Source organism: Cibotium barometz, chromosome 41 (genome assembly GCF_041138505.1).
Source record: "Cibotium barometz isolate CiBa-2024 chromosome 41, ASM4113850v1, whole genome shotgun sequence".
NCBI lineage: Eukaryota > Viridiplantae > Streptophyta > Polypodiopsida > Cyatheales > Cibotiaceae > Cibotium > Cibotium barometz.
The window spans coordinates 49283775-49301682 of record NC_141086.1 but is presented as its reverse complement, the minus strand read 5'-3'; the positions used below and the strand labels follow the sequence as shown (position 1 = coordinate 49301682).

The window sequence follows — 17908 nt, the reverse complement described above, 5'->3', positions numbered from 1 at the left end:
CCCTTCCTCACAGCAGCCCTCTCTCTGCTCCAATCACCAACCCATACTAGACCATCACCCAAGAGACCTGCAGCCTCTTCTGTACAGTCACCAGCCTTCACATCAGCACACAAGCGCCCCCAGCTTTCAATTACCAGGCGGCCATTTCCTTCTCTTCGATCACCTCCAATCCCTCACAATTCCCAACAACAGCCGGCTCTGCCCAAAGCGGCTTTCTTTACACCTTCCGCAACTGCTTCTCAGACTCACCCGCCACATGTCCAGCCATCGCCTCTCTTCTTGTCGCCCAGGCCAGCAGCTGCATCTTCGTTCCCCACCCGGCTCCCTTTCTAAAGACATGCGGCTGCTCTAGCCCTTGCACTTTGACGCCGACACTTCACACACATCTGCCCACCAGCCTACCCTCTGCTTTCGAAACCACTGCGCCAGAGGGAGCCCCAGGCGACTCTCCTACATTGTCAGCCTGTCTGCCACACTGTAGCAGCTCACCAACACAACTCTGCGCTGACTACTCTTACTTCCCACGTTGCCAGCCACTGCCTTCAGAGCGGCTGCACCAACACTTCTCCACACGGGAGGTCTTTTCTCACGTCGGCCCTTCAGCAGCGACCTCAAGAAGCCCCCTTCTTGAACAACACACCGACGGCCTTTTCTGCAATCCTACGTGAGCCACCTTCGCCAGCTTCCAAAGCATTCGAGATGTTGCGCTGGTGGCTCCACAAGCTTCCATGTGGCCATTTTACAAAGTGGCCATGTGGATTATATATCTTATTTTCTTTTTTTTAAAAAGCTTCCAACCACATAATGATGGCCACCCACAAATGCTAAAAGAGCCCCTTCTCCTTGCACTTCGGATCATCACGCCACGGCCATAATTTTCCAAAATAAGAGCGAGAGCTGCCCCCCGTCTTCGTCAGCATTATTATCATCTCCAAACACAACCATTGCCCAGTCGGTGCTCTGCATTAAGTATCCATCAGCACACCATACAGTTGCACTAAAACTCCCAGATCACCAGCATTTTCTCCGAAAAACAACACGTGCATAATCCAGCTCACGACCAAACCACTTGGCCTGTACACTTGCCAGGGCATTCAGGGCAAATTTTATTCACACACCACACGCACCATATATACACTGACCAAAAACACCTTTCGGATTTTAGCCTGACACATATCATATTCATGTAAAATTGGCATGTCCAAATTGGAGGGAAAGTTCTAGTTCATAATAAATCATATGTCATAGTTCCTAGTTTAAATGATCTATGATCTATGAATTATGACCTATGAATTATTATGAATAAAAAATTTAATTTATGAGGTATGGACAAACCCAAGAGAGTACCATACACTTTGTGGAAATGTGGGCAAGTGTGTGGTAGTCTATAATAAGTGCATCAACGAAAGTATATGAATTGTCTAGAACTGTACAGTTTTTTTTTATGAGAATGTATATGATCTTTATCTAAATATGTCGTATTGTATAGGAAATATATAGAATTTCTATGTGATTTTCTATGTGAAGTCGAAAGTAGTATGTGTAATACTATAGGAAGTGTATGAAATTATTAGAAAGTGTATGAAATATTTAGGAAGTGTATAAATTATGTAGAGAAGTGTATAAAACTTTATTAAGTATAAGGAAGTGTATAAGATATTTATAGGATTTGTATATGAGTACGTAGAAAGTGTGTAGAATTATGTGGAAGTGTGTAGAATTGTAAGGAAGTGTACATAAGAGGATTGGAAGTGTATAATGTTTTATGAGAGTGTGTGAAACTGTGGGTGATTGTATAGGAGATCTATAGAACTCTATGGTAGTGTGAAAATGTCTCGAAGTGTATAAGAAGAGTATAGAAAATGCATACAATTGTATGAAAGTCAATTGGAAGTGTATGAAAATGTATAGAAGTAGTGTGTGTAATTCTATAGTGTAAAGAAGTGTACAAAAACGTATAGAAGTGTATAGAAGTGTTTGGATGACTATAAAAGTATATATTAAAATTTATGTGGTTGTATGAAAATTTATGTGACAAATTTATGTGGTTCTATGAAAATGTATAAGATTCCTATATGGTTGTATCGAATGAAAGTGAAGGCATGAAAGTGTATGGCAGTGTATGTGAGTTTAAAAGAAGTGTATAGAGAAATGTGTGCTAGTTTATTGAAGTTTACATCAATTTTAGAAAGTGTATAGAAGTGTATGCAACTTTATAGAAGTATATCGGCGTTTACAGGAAGTGAATGGAAGTGTAGCAGCTGTATAGAACTGTATTATAGTGTATGGATTTGTATGTGAAATTAAAGTATATGTTTAAAAATGTGTCTAAAGAGAATTCTTACTAGTGAACATCATACTTTATAGCACTGCTTACTTAACAAGAAATTTTTTGCATAATATAAAAAAACAAGAAGGACTAAAAGTTAAAGAAATTTAAGTATAGCGCAAAGATAGACGCCTCAACGAATCGCCACTTTTGAATGTAGATCTCTTGAATGCATGATGGCCGCTTTTGAAAGTAGATCTCTTCAATGAATATGGTCTACCTATCTATGTACCTACCTACCTATCTATCTATTTACCTATCTACCTATCTATATATGTACCTATCTATCTATGTACCTATCTATCTACCTATCTATCTATCTACCTATCTATCTATCTATTTACCTATCTACCTATCTATCTAAGTACCTCCTATTGCTAATTTTTAAAGCAGAGGAGAGTATGACCTAGAGAGAGAGAGAGAGATGGGGAGGGGTGCCTTGTGAGAGCACCCAAACCGTCCGCGAGCACGGATGGTCGGGGTGCTCTCAAAGGGTGTCCTCTAAGATCTGTGTGGGTGTGTGTGTGTGTGTGTGTGTGTGTGAGAGAGAGAGAGAGAGAGAGAGAGAGTTTTCGTGAGACAGAGCCCTCGTCTGCCTCCTACGTTCAGTCTTCTCTACAGCCCGCAAGAAGTTATGGCCGTTGGGAAGAATAAGCATATTTCTAAAGGCAAGAAGAAATTTGTTGATCCCTTCTCAAAGAAGGATTGGTATGATATCAAGGCCCATGCATTTTCAATGTGTCAGGTCCATTGGAAAAACCCTCGTGACCAGGACCCAGGGTACCAAGATTGCTGCTGATGGTTTAAAAGGTCGAGTTTTTGAAGTGTCCCTAACTGATCTTGAGAACGATGAGGATCATGCTCCTCGCAAGATCAATCTTAGAGCTGAAGATGTCCAGGGCAAGAATATTCTGACCAATGTCTAGGGGATGGATTTCACTATTGATAAGCTGAGTTCTCTTGTTCGGAAGGTGTGCAGATAGCTTTACCGACGTCTCCATGCTGGATGAGCCCTTGAAGAGATCACAGAGAGAGAGGCTAGGAGGCAAATGAAGACATTGACACACCGGAAGCCGCGAACATTTGAGGAGGCCCAAGAGCTGGAGTTGTACCACTTATTCATGAGTATGTATCTATCTATCAATGTATCTATTAGTACCTAATTATGTATCTATCAACAACCCTTAATCCATCTTGGCCTTGGAGGGCTTGATCTATATATATATTTATCTACCTATCTATCTATGTAGCTAATTATGTATCTACCTACCTATCTATCTATCTATGTACCTAATTATGTATCTACCTACCTATCTATCTACATACATAATTAGTACCCACTAATTATCTATAATCTATCTACTTATCTATATATCTATAAAGCACAGGAAAGTATGGCCTAGAGAGAGAGAGAGAGAGAGAGAGAGAGAGATGGGGAGGGGTGCCTTGTGAGAGTACCCAAACCGTCCACGAGCACGAATGGTCGGGGTGCTCTCAGAGGGTGTCCTCTAAGATGTGTGTGTGTGTGTGTGTGTGTGTGTGTGTGTGTGTGTGTGTGTGTGAGAGAGAGAGAGAGAGAGAGAGAGAGACTTTTTGTGACAGAGCCCTTGTTTGCCTCCTACGTTTAGTTTGCCTCCTACGTTCAGTCTTCTCTACAGCCTGCAAGAAGCTATGGCCGTTGGGAAGAATAAGCGTATTTCTAAAGGCAAGAAGAAAGTTGTTGATCCCTTCTCAAAGAAGGATTGGTATGATATCAAGGCCCCATCCATTTTCAGTGTCAGGTCCAGTGGCAAAACCCTCCTGACCAGAACCCAGGGTACCAAGATTGCTGGTGATGGTTTAAAAGGTCGAGTATTTGAAGTTTCCCTAACTGATCTCCAGAACGATGAGGATCATGCTTCTCGCAAGATCAATCTTAGAGTTGAAGATGTCCAAGGCAAGAATATTCTTACCAATTTCTTGGGGATGGATTTCACTACTGATAAGCTGAGGTCTCTTGTTTGGAAGGTGTGCAGAGAGCCTTACCGACGTCTCCATACTCGACGAGCCCTTGAAGAGATCAGAGAGAGAGAGGCTAGGAGCCAAATGAAGACATTGACACGCTGGAAGCGGCGAACATTTTGAGGAGACCCATGAGCTCAAGTTGTACCACTTATTCATGAGTATGTATCTATCTATCAATGTCTATCTATGTATCTATTAGTACCTAATTATGTATCTATCTACTTTTTGTACAACAACCCTTAATCCATCTTGGCCTTGGAGGGCTTGATATATATATCTATTTATCTACCTATCTATCTATGTACCTAATTATGTATTTACCTATCTATTTATTTACCTATCTATCTATGTACCTTATTATGTATCTACCTACCTACTTGTTGGTGATGAATCATTGTAGACATTGACGATGTATCCATATGAGAATCTCTCTAGATACATAATTAATACCTACTAATTATCTATAATCTATCTACTTATCTATATATCTATCTATGTATCTATCTATCTACCTATCTATCTATGTATACCTATGCATCTATTTATCCCTATGTATATCTATATATCTATCTATCTATCTACCTATCTATCTATGTACCTATCTATATATCTAACTGTCTACCTATCTATCTATGTATACCTATGCATCTATTTAACTATATATCTATCTGTCTACCTATCTATCTATGTATACCTATGCATCTATTTAACTATATATCTATCTGTCTACCTATCTATCTATGTATACCTATGCATCTATTTAACTATATATCTATCTATCTACCTATCTATCTATCTATCTATCTATCTATCTATCTATCTATTTACCTATCTACCTATCTATCTATGTACCTATCTATCTATCTACCTTTCTTTCTATATCTATCTATCTATGTATCTATCTATCTATGTATCTATATATCTATCTACCTATCAATCTACCTATCTATGTACCTATCTACCTATCAATCTACTTATCTATGTACCTATCTACCTATGTATGTATCTATATATCTACCTATCTATGTATCTATCTACCTATCTACCTATCAATCTACCTATCTATGTACCTACCTATCTATCTCTCTATTTACCTATCTACCTATCTATCTATTTACCTATCTATCTATCTATTTACCTACCTATCTACCTATCTATCTATTTACCTATCTATCTATCTATTTACCTATCTATCTATCTACCTATCAATCTACCTATCTATGTACCTACCTATCTATCTCTTTATTTACCTATCTACCTATCTATCTATTTACCTATCTATCTATCTATTTACCTATCTATCTATCTACCTATGTACCTATCTATCTATCTACCTATCTATCTCTCTTTACCTATCTACCTATCTATCTATGTACCTATCTATCTATATCTATCTATCTATGTATCTATCTATCTATGTATATATATATATATATATCTATCTACCAATCTATCTATGTATCTATCTATCTATGTATATATATATATATATCTATCTACCAATCTACCTGTCTATGTACCTATCTACCTATCAATCTACCTATCTATCTACCAATCTACCTATCTTTGTACCTATCTATCTATCAATCTACCTATCTATCTACCAATCTACCTATCTATGTACCTATCTACCTATCTATCTATCTATTTACCCATCTACGTATATATCTATGTACCTATCTACCTATCTACCTATCTATCTATCTATTTACCTATTTACCTATCTATCTATGTACCTATCTATCTATCTATCTATCTATCTATTTACCTATTTACCTATCTATCTATGTACCTATCTATCTATATCTATCTATCTATGTACCTATCTATCTATACCTATCTATCTATGTACCTATCTATCTATGTATCTATATATCTATCATGCAAACATTTACAAATGATTTCAGCTTGTTGCTTGCATTTGCAAACTTGGCTTTTTTCCAAAAAACATTCAATGATTTTTTTGTACTTGAGGTATTCAAGATAGAGAGTAGAGGTTCTCTTTGCCTTTGATTACATAAGGATGCTTTAGAGATATATTGGACATACATTTACTGCATTACATAGATTTGTAGACTTTGGTTGATGTATGATTTTCTAGCACTAAATGGTGATTGATGGTTCTCTTCCTGGGTTCTTGTTTTGTGGGTGATGGTTTTAAGAACAATAAGAGGAGTACCCTTTACAACCTATAACCTCTGCAAATTTTTGAATTCATCATTTGCATAATTCTCTCTTTTGTGTACTTTGGCTATCACCACATTCACACTAAGTATACGTATATGTGTATACATATTCACACTAATCATACTTATGTGTGTGTGTATATATATATATACATATACATATACATACATACATACATACATACATATATACATACATATATATATATACACATACATACATACATACATACATACATACATACATATATATATATATATAATGGTCTGTAGAGCAATTGTATAAAATGGAAAAGCCCATAGAAATGCAGAAGATGGAATGCATGGGAGAGAGTGAGAAACCCACCAACATGAAGGGCTGTGGCATAGGTGATGGCCCTCCATTCGGATGTAGAATGTTATGAAGTACTACTTCTTCTCTGGTGGCATGATGAGGCTATGATCAGCTGCCCCACACATTTTTGCTATTGCAATTATCTACCTCCATTTCAGCTGGAGAGTGAGTACTCCTCGCAAGGTGAGGTTTTTTACTAGGGAGCACTGAACACCCAATATTGCTTTCAGTAGATTTAGCACTACGGGGAGCAGCAGGCAGAGTTGTGTTGTTGCTGGTGACTTCAACTCTAAGCTGTAGTGGATTGTTGTTGTTGTCGGAAGGTGATGCACTATTCAAAGCATTGGCACGGTGCATCAAGGTAAAACGTAGCGTGTTCCTACATGCTATGTTATTATCCTTGATGAACCGCTTCCACCCCGTATTTATGCGCCATCTGACGCTTGGTTTCTCAGTTACACAGCTCAAGCTGACAAGCCGTTCCACCTCATCTCGACCCCACACTCGAACCCTCTTGGAATTTGCTGCATAAACGAAAGAGTTTTTCTGAGTGTTGCAAAAAAACAAGTGGGCACATGATGATATACACACATGGTCTATAGAGAAATTGTATAAAATGGAAAAGCCCATAGAAATACAGAAGATGGAATGCATGGGAGAGAGTGAGAAACCCACCAACATGAAGGGCTGGCGTAGGTGATGGCCCTAGGTGATGGCCCTCCATTCGGATGTAGAACGTTGTGAAGTATTGCTTCTTCTCTGGTGGCATGATGAGGCTATGATCAGCTGCCCACACATTTTGCTATTGCAATTATCTACCTCCATTTCAGCTAGAGAGTGCATACTCCTCACAAGGTGAGGTTTTTTACCAGGGGGCACTGAACACCCAATATTGCTTTAGAACATTGTGAAGTACTGCTTCTTCTCTGGTGGCACGATGAGGCTATGATCAACTACCCCACACATTTTAATATTGCAATTATCTGCCTCCATTTCAATTGGAGAGCGCGTACTCCTCGCAAGGTGATACACACCAGGTACAAGGATGCAGCACACACCAGGTGTAAGGGTACTACCAGGTCGGCAATCAAACACACACACATCAAGAGGTTTGACATGCAAACACAACTAGTGAAGCAAAAGCCATATCCCATGAATTCAAACATTCCAAAATAGTCAAAGAGAAATTTCAAAATTTGTTGGTGGATTCTGGATTCCTTTTTGAGAGCATGTACATTGGGTGTGATTATGCAAAAAAAGAACGGGGAGATTAATTTGTGCTGATCTCAAAAAGGTGAACATGACCTCTAGAATGAAACAAGCATCCCCTATTGTAGATAAAGCATGTCTCAAAAAAGTGGCTATTTAGGATACAATCAAGCAAAAATTGCTACAAAAACCACACTTGCAATTGTGTGGGGCATTTTTACTTTCACAAAAATGGCCTTTGTTCTTACAAAAATACAATAGTAAAATTTCAAAGGTTAATGGCACAATTCCACCTTGTACAAAAGCATTGGATGATATATATCTGCTCAGCTGGCACTCTGTGGACTACAATCCAACCCTCTGAGTTGTTTGTCATCCTAGAAAAAAAGATTAGTGCCACAAGCTCTACCACAGTCTGCTGTGCAAGATTGAGCATAGAGAGATTATACAGAGAGCTCGAGGAGATTATACAGAGAGCTCGAGGAGATTTGCTGTGCAAAAGCACATACCTGCGAACAGGCACTGTCGACATTTTGTTCCTTGCTGCAGCAATGGCGTTCTCTAACGATGGCATTTTCTCGAAGTGCATTGCGTTATTTTCTCTAACGATGGCCATTTCAGCTAATGAGTGTAAGGAGTTAATGCAAAGAACGCAGGCAAGCTAGAAACGCATCACACCCGCAGGCTAGAAACCCGAAACCCATCACACCCGCAGGCTAGAAACCAGCCTAAGGAGCCAGCCTAAGAGCCAAGAATATTAGGGTGGATTCACAAACGTCCACCGAACTAGCCCGAGAGTTCACGGGCAGCCTAAGAGCCACCTTCGTATAAGAATATTAGGGTGGATTCACAAACGTCCACCGGCGGCGGTGGGCACCTCACTTGGGCACAACTTGGGCAAATGCATTTCACATGCTAAGGTGGTCATCCTTAGTGATTCCCCCCGCAGGCTAGAAACCAGCCTAAGTGCCAAGAATATTAGGGTGGATTCACAAACGTCCACCGAACTCACCCAAGAGTTCACGGGCAGCCTAAGAGCCACCTTCGTATAAGAATATTAGGGTGGATTCACAAACGTCCACCAACGGTGGGCGCCCTACTTGGGCACATGCATTTCACATGCTAAGGTGGTCATCCCTAAATTGCAATGGACTACATTGAGCTCAAAACTTTTGTCTCAAGATGATATACATTTTGGCTCTCAAATTTGTGTTTGCTCATGTTTTTAGATTTCATTCACATGCTTGGTATATTGCTCATGAGCTGATTACAGTGTTTTGGCTTAATTTATGTATATACAGTGTTAATAATTTACATATTTGCATGTTTATATATGTAATGTATATATTTATATATTTGAATCAATGCACTTATTTGCATATTTATATATGTCATGTATATTTGGGTCATATTGTATATTTGAATTGCATATTTATATATATAATATATACATATTTATATATGTATATTTAACTGCATATTTGTATATTTATAAGTAGTATATTTGGTTCTTCTATGTATATTGGCATATTTATATAATGTATACATCATTTGCATATTTGAATTACATATGTATATTTAAATGCATATTTATCTATGTCATGTATATTTGAGTCATGTTGTATATTTATACAATCTATATATATTAACTGCATATTTTTATATGTAATATACATACTTGAATCAATGCACTTATTTGCATATTTATATATGTAATGTATCATTGTATATATTTCATCTACCCTTGGTAAAGGATACTTTTTCTTATTTACTGTCACTAAATTAAGAGCTCAATATGCACATGAGCATGGAACCATCCTTCTTTCTCACCAATAGAATTGGTGATGCCCATGGCAAAGAATTGGGTTTAATAAATCCACAACTTAAATAGTCAGCTAATTGCCTTTCCACCTCTATGACTTCTTTTTGACTAAGCCGATAAGGAGGTTTGCTAATAGGTTCCTCTTATTTGCATTAAGAGGAGACCCTTGGTAAAGGATACTTTTTCTTATTTATTGTCACTAAATTAAGAGCTCAATATGCACATGAGCATGGAACCATCCTTCTTTCTCACCAATAGAATTGGTGATGCCCATGGCAAAGAACTGGGTTTAATAAATCCACAACTTCAATAATTGCCTTTCCACCTGTATGACTTCTTTTCGACTAAGCCGATAAGGAGGTTTGCTAATAGGTTCCTCTTATTTGCATTAAGAGGAGCATAGTACATATTTATATATGTAATGTACCAGTGAAAGCTAAGGAAACATTGAAGAAACTATGCTTATTATATAAATATGCACTAACTCAACTATACATATATAAATATGCATATGGTGTGTATGGATTTGTGGGACAAAGCTAAGGAAACATTGAAGAAACTCGTACATTGAAACTTGTAGATGTGTTGAGGCTTGGTGAGAGCTGTAAGTGCATTAGGAGAAGAAAGGTACGCCCACAGATATGGCACCCTCTGCACCACTCACACCCTTCAAATTCACAAAGAAATTGAGCCACATGGATTTTTTGGTACTTGTGATGCCATGTGTTTACTTTTTATTCTCTCCTCACTCCCTGTCCTTTGTCTTTCCTTTGCTTTTTGAGCCGGATAGTATTCAACATCATGAGCTTCTTGTGGGGTGGAGAGACATTGTAGTAATCGGTGTGTGCTTGGGGGTTGGTCCTAGTGTCGTCGGCCCCTCACCTGATTGCAACACCTGATTGCAACGTGCAATCTTTGCCTCCACCTGCACCTAGCTAGGTATACTATAGGGCCTCCCTTGCGCCAAGAAGCTCATAATGTTGCTACTGTGAATGGTTACATGAAAGTTATGGTACCTAATTTTCTAAAATTACTTGTTGTAATAACATTGTGCAGGACATTGGATCTAAACCAAGCAGGGGATTGAGCGAGTTGGGGTTGCAAAAGGGGCCATTACATGGGCTGATTCGAGCGTGAGATAAGGTAGAATGGCCTATGACTTTGAGATGTGTAAGTGAGAAACCAAGCGTCAGATGGCACATAAGGGTGGGGTGGAAGCGGTTCATCAAGGATAATAACATAGTGTGTGGCAACACACTTTGTTTTACCGTGATGTACCATGCCAATGCTTTGAATAGTGCATCACCCAACAACAACAACAATCCACTACAGCTCAGAGTTGAAGTCATCGGCAATAGCACAACTCCGCCTGCTCCTCCCCATAGTGCTAAATCTCCTGAAAGCAATATTGGGTGTTCAATGCTCCCTAGTAAGGAGTACGCGCTCTCCAGCTAAAATGGAGGCAAATTTTGAAATAGAAAAATGTGCGGGGCAGTTGATCATCATGCCACTAGAGAAGCAGTACTTCACAACATTCTAAATCCGAATGGAGGGCCATCACCTATGCCAGCCCTTCATGTTGGTGGGTTTCTCACTCTCTACCCATAATATTCCCATGCATTCCATCTTCTACATTTGTATGGGCTTTTCCATTTTATACGATTGCTCTACTAGCATTAGTACAGACCATGTGTGTATATCATCACGTGCCCACTTGTTTTTTTACAACACTCAAAAAAACTCTTTCGTTTATGCAGCAAATTCCAAGACATCAACAACCAAAGAGGCAGCAAACGCTCAGATTCTGCAAAGTCATGTTTCAGATCTCGCGTCAATCAGGTAACCGAGGAGGGTATATCAGAGCAGACAAATCATGTGCATTTCAGGTGCACATAACAAAGCAAATAATTAATAAAATTGAAATGGTTGTCAAAGTCGGCAAAATTCTAGAATTGGGCAGCTTACTTTGAGATCATATATGAGGAGAGCCTTGGGCTCATTTCTAGCACGTCAGAAGAAGGAGAGCAGCAGATTTTTGGCACCCATCCTCTCCAGCAGCAACAGTACCACCCTTATACCAGGCGTTTTTTGCAGCCCATCTCCCCCTCTCTCTTGCTGGCGTTTTCTCTCTGCTGCCCATTCCTTGCACAATATACCCGCCCATCTCTCCCTCTCTCTTTCTGGCATTTTCTCTCTGCTGCCCATTCCCTGCGCAGCCATACCCTAGCTCATCTCTCTCTCTCTCTCTCTCTCTCTCTCTCTCTCTCTCTCTCTCGTGCCTCATCTCCTTGGCCCAAGCTAGCCATTCTTTGCTCTCCATCAAAGCCTTTTTCTGCTGTCCATTCTCAGCCCCATCTCTGCCTGTTCTTCTAGCCCCATCTTGTGGCTCATTCCAGCGGTACAACGGCTGCGTTTTGTGCGTCTGTGTTCCAATTGCATTATTGTAAGGTCATCATCAAAATAGATTGGGTCCCCTGGCAAGCTTCTCAAAATAGTGCGTTTTCTCATGAAAGTCATTCTACTCACCTCATCTGGAAACTGAGCACTAAAGCTTTCCCTTTGGTGGAGTCTTTGGGTATTGTCCTCCATGCTCTAGCAAAGGGAAGTACTTCGTTGTTATAGCCCAATTTGGTACATAAAGCCTTATCATCCATCTCCGGTGTAGAGTTGGCGCTCTCGGGTATGCCCGTCACTCGAATGTTGAGTCGGCAAGCTCTCTGCATCTTCTCCTCATTGAGTGTGGATTGGACCATATTTGAATCTTCTTGTACTTCCTTCTTGAGGTTTTTCTTCACTACCTCACCCATCCTTATCTTGTAGCTTCAAGTTTTCCTTCAATGCTCTCGGTGAGTGCTTTAGTGAGCTCCTCCTTAATGGCTTCCTTGGCTTCTATGGTAATCTCCCCTTCTTCTGGTGCTCGGTCTCGAAGAGAGGCTATCTCCCCTTTGAGAAGGTCCAATTCCTCGCGCATTCTCTTCCTCTCCGCTTCCCAATTGCTTTTCTCTTTGGCCCATTCTTCCTTTTCTTTGTGCAATGCTTCTATCTCCTTCTCCATCTTAGAGAGAGAGAGAGAGAGAGAGAGAGAGAGAAAAGAAAAAGAAAAAGAAAAAGAAAACTATATTAACGTCCTTCAGAGGCCACATCTGACCTATAGGACTAATCAGATACATCCATGTCATTACATTCCACTTCGGGGACAACAAAATGAAAATAAAGATAAAATTAAAAGTAGTTCAAATTCCCTACATGACCGTAGGAGAATCTTAGATGGCATGAAAGATTTCTATAGCAGCTACTGTTCATTACTACCATGTTTGGTTGTCCGAAAATCTGCAATAACAGCTCTACCTCTACGGTAGACTGTCCATTTTCCTTGTTTCCTTGCTTCGTATACTTTATTGAGTTCTTGTTTCCTGTTTTTTAGTTGTGTGGCTGTGAGTTCATCCGCCATCCACACCTTCGTACCCTTAAGTGACCTTGTTTGCTTCATGACTTTAATTTTGTCTTTCATATCTGTGTATCTCAAAACCACATGTTTTCCTTTGATTGCCACTGAGGGATCTCCAATGTCGATGAAAGGGATAGCTCTGCACAGCTTTCTTTGTAGAATCTCGCTTTCCGGGACATAAATATCATTCGCAATCTTCCTCTAATACCTCCACCTGTTCCCAACCCTCTGACAAACCACCCACCCTAATTTCTTTTGCAACCCATTGCTACTCGTTCTCTTCATTAATCTGTGATATTACTTCTTTAATGAGAATTTCTTTAGGCTGTGGATCAAGTAAATTTACCTATGTGATTTCCTCCCTGTTTTCTTTTTCGTGTTGTTGTTCCTTAATCTGTTTCTCCAAGGTTGAAAGATGTTGTTTCGTCTGATGTAGTTCATTTTGCAAGGCTGAATTTGTTTGCTGAAGATGTTGAATCATGCTCAGGAGGTATCTCTCCCGTGGTGATGGTTTTTCATTAGGTTTGGTGGGAGGGGAGATAAGAGTTTCGGAGAAGGCTTTCTTGCTGGCCATGTCAAACTGCTAGACTGTTTGAGAGGTTGCTCTTCACGAACCCCACCCCCATGAGGTGCAAGCCCTTACTTGCTTGGGGGTGGGTTAAAACCCTACCCTACAACTAAGCTGTGCAGGTGGGTGACGGGAAAGGTGAGGAAAGGTGAGCAGCGAGAGTGAAAGGAAAAGAAAAAGAAAAAGAAAAGGAAAAAGAAAAAAGGGGGGCGAGTAGCGAGGGCGAGACAGCGTGCAGTGAGAGAGAGAACGCACAAACGCGCAGGTGAGAGGGAGCGACCCGCCGCCGCAGGTGAGAGAGAGAGAGAGAGAGAGAGAGAGAGAGAGAGTGGAGAGCGTGTCGAGGTGCGGCGGCTGCGCAGGTGCTGTTGTGCGCATCTTTCTCCCGCCTGCTATGCGCGAGGAGTTGCGCGCGTCCTCGCGCACAGCAGTGGCGCCGCTGTTGGCTGGAGGCGAGGGGGCATCGAGGTGTTGGCTGGAGGCGAGAGGAGAGAGGGTCGAGCACCCCTCTCTCTCCAAAGCTCAGCAAACGAGCTAGCTCTCTCACACACACACTGTGTACAGCAACACACACACACAATGCAAAAAAAACCAAGAATCGAAAACCTTTCTTTTCTTCTCACAAGCTCTGTACCGCACACAGAACAACAACAACAAGAAGAAGAAAATTGATCTACTCTGCACACAAGCTTCTCCCGAACCGAAGCTCCTCTCGCACTCGGGTACGCACACACTCCGTAACCTAGCTCTGATACCAGTTGAAGGAGATCGGGTGTGCGCGGGAGTGCAATGTGCGTGCGTGAGCGTGAAGATGACACACAAATGTGGTGAACTCACTCAGTATCGCTACTGAGCTATGTGAGTTCTTTATTAGGTTTTGTAGATAATGAATCTGTACACACTGGGCGGCCAACTAACGGGCGGCCACATTGGGCTTTATACCCAACACCTATGTGGTTTCTATGGTTCCTCATGTTTCACAACTCCAATCATTGTCATTCAAGAAATCATTAATTTCTTTGATTAAATAAGAAGTGTCTGAGTGATTCCTATTATGTAATTCCTCATGTGTCATAACTATTGTACATGGTCTAAAACTAGGCAAAAAGAAAGACTTTGTAGTGATAGATATAGTAGGAGAGACCTCAAGAATTCAGGAAGAACCTCCACATGATGCTAACCAACTTGAAATCAAGAATGGAGTACTTACATCTCTTATTGAAGCGAGGATTCTAACATTGGTCTATTAAGAAGTCTAAATTTTAACACATTACCACTAAGCCAAGACCTCCCCCCAAATATGTAGGGGAATTATCCACCATGGAACCCCAAAAGTCAATGTTGCAAATTAAGTGATAAGAAAAAAGAAAGTGCTAATAGCTATATTGGACAATTTGAGAGCAAATGGCAAGCAAATGGCTCTGCAAATAGATGATGTTAAGAAGAGGAGAATTTTGCTCCAAATTTGGAAGGCCCAAGGCTATGGGATGGGTTACACAATATGGCTTGGATCTTCTTCAATGGCTATGAAACCCTCAAAGAAGCATTTCCCACCAAGAGATTTAGGAAAAGAAGAAATCAATGTGGAAGTGCCCAAAAATTTAGAAATTTAAATGATGGGCTATCATCTATATTGCAAAATGATTGGAAGATCAAATTTGTAGAAGTCTAATGTTGACATGGGAATTGTGTGACCAGTAGACCCCAGAGGCACCACTCATGAATAACACTACAAAAGGAAGATAAGGTGAATTTACATATCACCATCATCGTGGAAGGTAGGAGAGATGCAATAATGCTCAGAGAAGTTTTTGTATTGAGAAGTGAGCTTCCTTGAATACTTGTGTATCTTGTGTTTGTGTATACTTAACACAAACTAAACATGAATCTCACTCTTGGAGATGCTCATATTAACTGGTCATTGTGTGATGAAGAGTGAGTGAGTAGAGAGAGAGAGGAAGTGTAAACATAGGGATTCACACATTGCTGAGCTGCCTATAGGCCTCAACTTGTGCATTGCTTATCCCAAAAGTGCTTCTTTCAAAGCAAGCACTTTGGAAATTCTGCTTGGGACTTGCTAGAGAAACTCTCTCCATTAGATTCAATCCCTACTCCATTGCCACCTTCAATCCACAGTCAAACATTCATCTTTAATTATAGAGATTGCCATTGACATTTATCCTCAACTACAATGATCGTTATCAAAATTCACTTGTACTTGTTGCAAAAGTTATCATTGTGAGACAACTATGTTCATCTATAGAAGAGATGTCATCATCATCAACATTCACTTGTACCTCTATAGAAGCTGTCAATGGCATCCATTTTTTTGTTCATGACACTCTTCATCTTCATCCACATGATCTTTAGCTGTAGTAGCCTTCATCATTATCCATTTTAGATACATATCATCATCAACATTCATCCTCATCAATCTTCATTATTGCCGTGATAGTAAAATCATCTGAAGAGTCCTTTAATAAATAAGAACAACATGATATTGCAAACTACATTGCATTCTACTGCACTTAATCTGTAGTGCATCAGCTAGTTCTACATTGATATCACAATTGAAGTAGTCACACTTGAGTCCAAAGACTATAGCTCCAAGAGTGGGGGTTGGTAGGTGGAAGTCCTATAAGGGGTATCCACCATCCAGAACAATAGCACCACTAACTTTCCATTATTTTTAGGGAAGGACTTAAAATGTCTTGATCTACATGTGCAACAATTTGACTATACTAGAGGGTAGCAAAACAATGGGATCTGCTAGCTATACCTGGATGTAATGACACAACTTAAAAGAGATGCCTTTGTTAATACTTTCAAGAGAAGAGCAATTGAATGGTATTCCCATAGAATCCCATTCTCTTTAAGGGAGTGGCATCAGCTTTCCTAAAAAGATGCTGGGAGGAGAAATCAAGCTCAGAGTTATGTGAAAGAATGAAAGGAGACATGAATGTAGAAGCTTATGCACCCAAGCTATTGAGTATGGGATAAAGGGTGGAAGAACCCTTGCGACCCTCTTTTTAGTAGCTTGTAGATCAGTGCATTGTAAGGATGAACCTTGTGAGCATGCTGTAGTAAAAAAAGGAGAAAGTGGAAAAGAATATTGTGGAAGAAATGCGAGCATTAGTGGCAGAATATAAAGAATATTGTGGAAGACGTGCGAGTAGTAATGGTAGAATATAAAGGACAGGAGGCAATGGGGCAAGCAAGTTGCTAGAAAGGAACATTTTGGAATCAATGCAAAATAGAAGGACATATAAAAGAGCACACAACCCTACCTACATGTGCTATCTTCTTAATGTGTGATCACTCCCCAACCAATTGCTGGTACAACATGAGAAATGGAGTGGCCGGAATACAACAAATTGAGGCCTAAGCAATGACACAAAGTTACTAAGAGGCCTAAGCAATGACACAAAGTTACAAAGGCTAAGGATGGGGAAGGTATAGAGGTCAGGGGAAAACAAATGTTGAAAGAACCAATGAATGGGCTTGCTACTATTGCCATGTACCCAAACACATAAGCCAAGGATGCCCGTTAAGAATTAGACATGAAGCAAAAAGGCGGGTAGAATTACACAAGATGCTAAATGGTAGAAATCCATGAAATAAAGGACTAAAATGAAGTAGGGCTATTTGGTGCTCACAAGGGCCCAAAATGCTTAAATGGTCCAAGGAAGCTCTTCAAAAGATGAGGAACAAGGAAACACAATTACATGGGAAGAGCAAGCTAAACAGGAGGTTGGCAAGAAGATTGGGGGGAAAAATGCAAGCCAATGAAGAATGAAGAAATCATACTTATAGGGATAAAGATGCCTAGAGAGCCAAGCCCAAAGAGGCTTGAGTGAAATTATATAGGGCCTCGGAGAGCCAAGCCCAAGAGGCTTGAGCAAAATCATACATGGTTAGAGATGCTTGAATCTCCAAAGATGCTCAAGCAAAATCGAGCAAAATCAGACAGGGCCAGAATTGCCCAAAGAGCCAAGTCCAAAGATGCTT

The 17908-nt window shown here is 40.1% G+C and overlaps 1 long non-coding RNA gene across 2 annotated transcripts in view; it reads left to right on the top strand.

Annotated features, from left to right (window-relative positions):
- Positions 1-500: 500 nt before the first annotated feature.
- The window catches only part of LOC147615055 (uncharacterized), a 64792-nt gene continuing 47384 nt past the window's right edge, over positions 501-17908 (top strand). Inside the window, exons 1-3 of one of the 2 annotated variants that reach the window (XR_015263007.1) lie at positions 501-3454; positions 3976-4491; positions 10941-11024. This is a non-coding gene — a long non-coding RNA (uncharacterized LOC147615055). Of the gene's footprint in view, positions 3455-3975; positions 4492-10940; positions 11467-11641; positions 11724-17908 lie in introns of those variants that run through there. The other variant, XR_015263006.1, reaches the window with a different exon arrangement.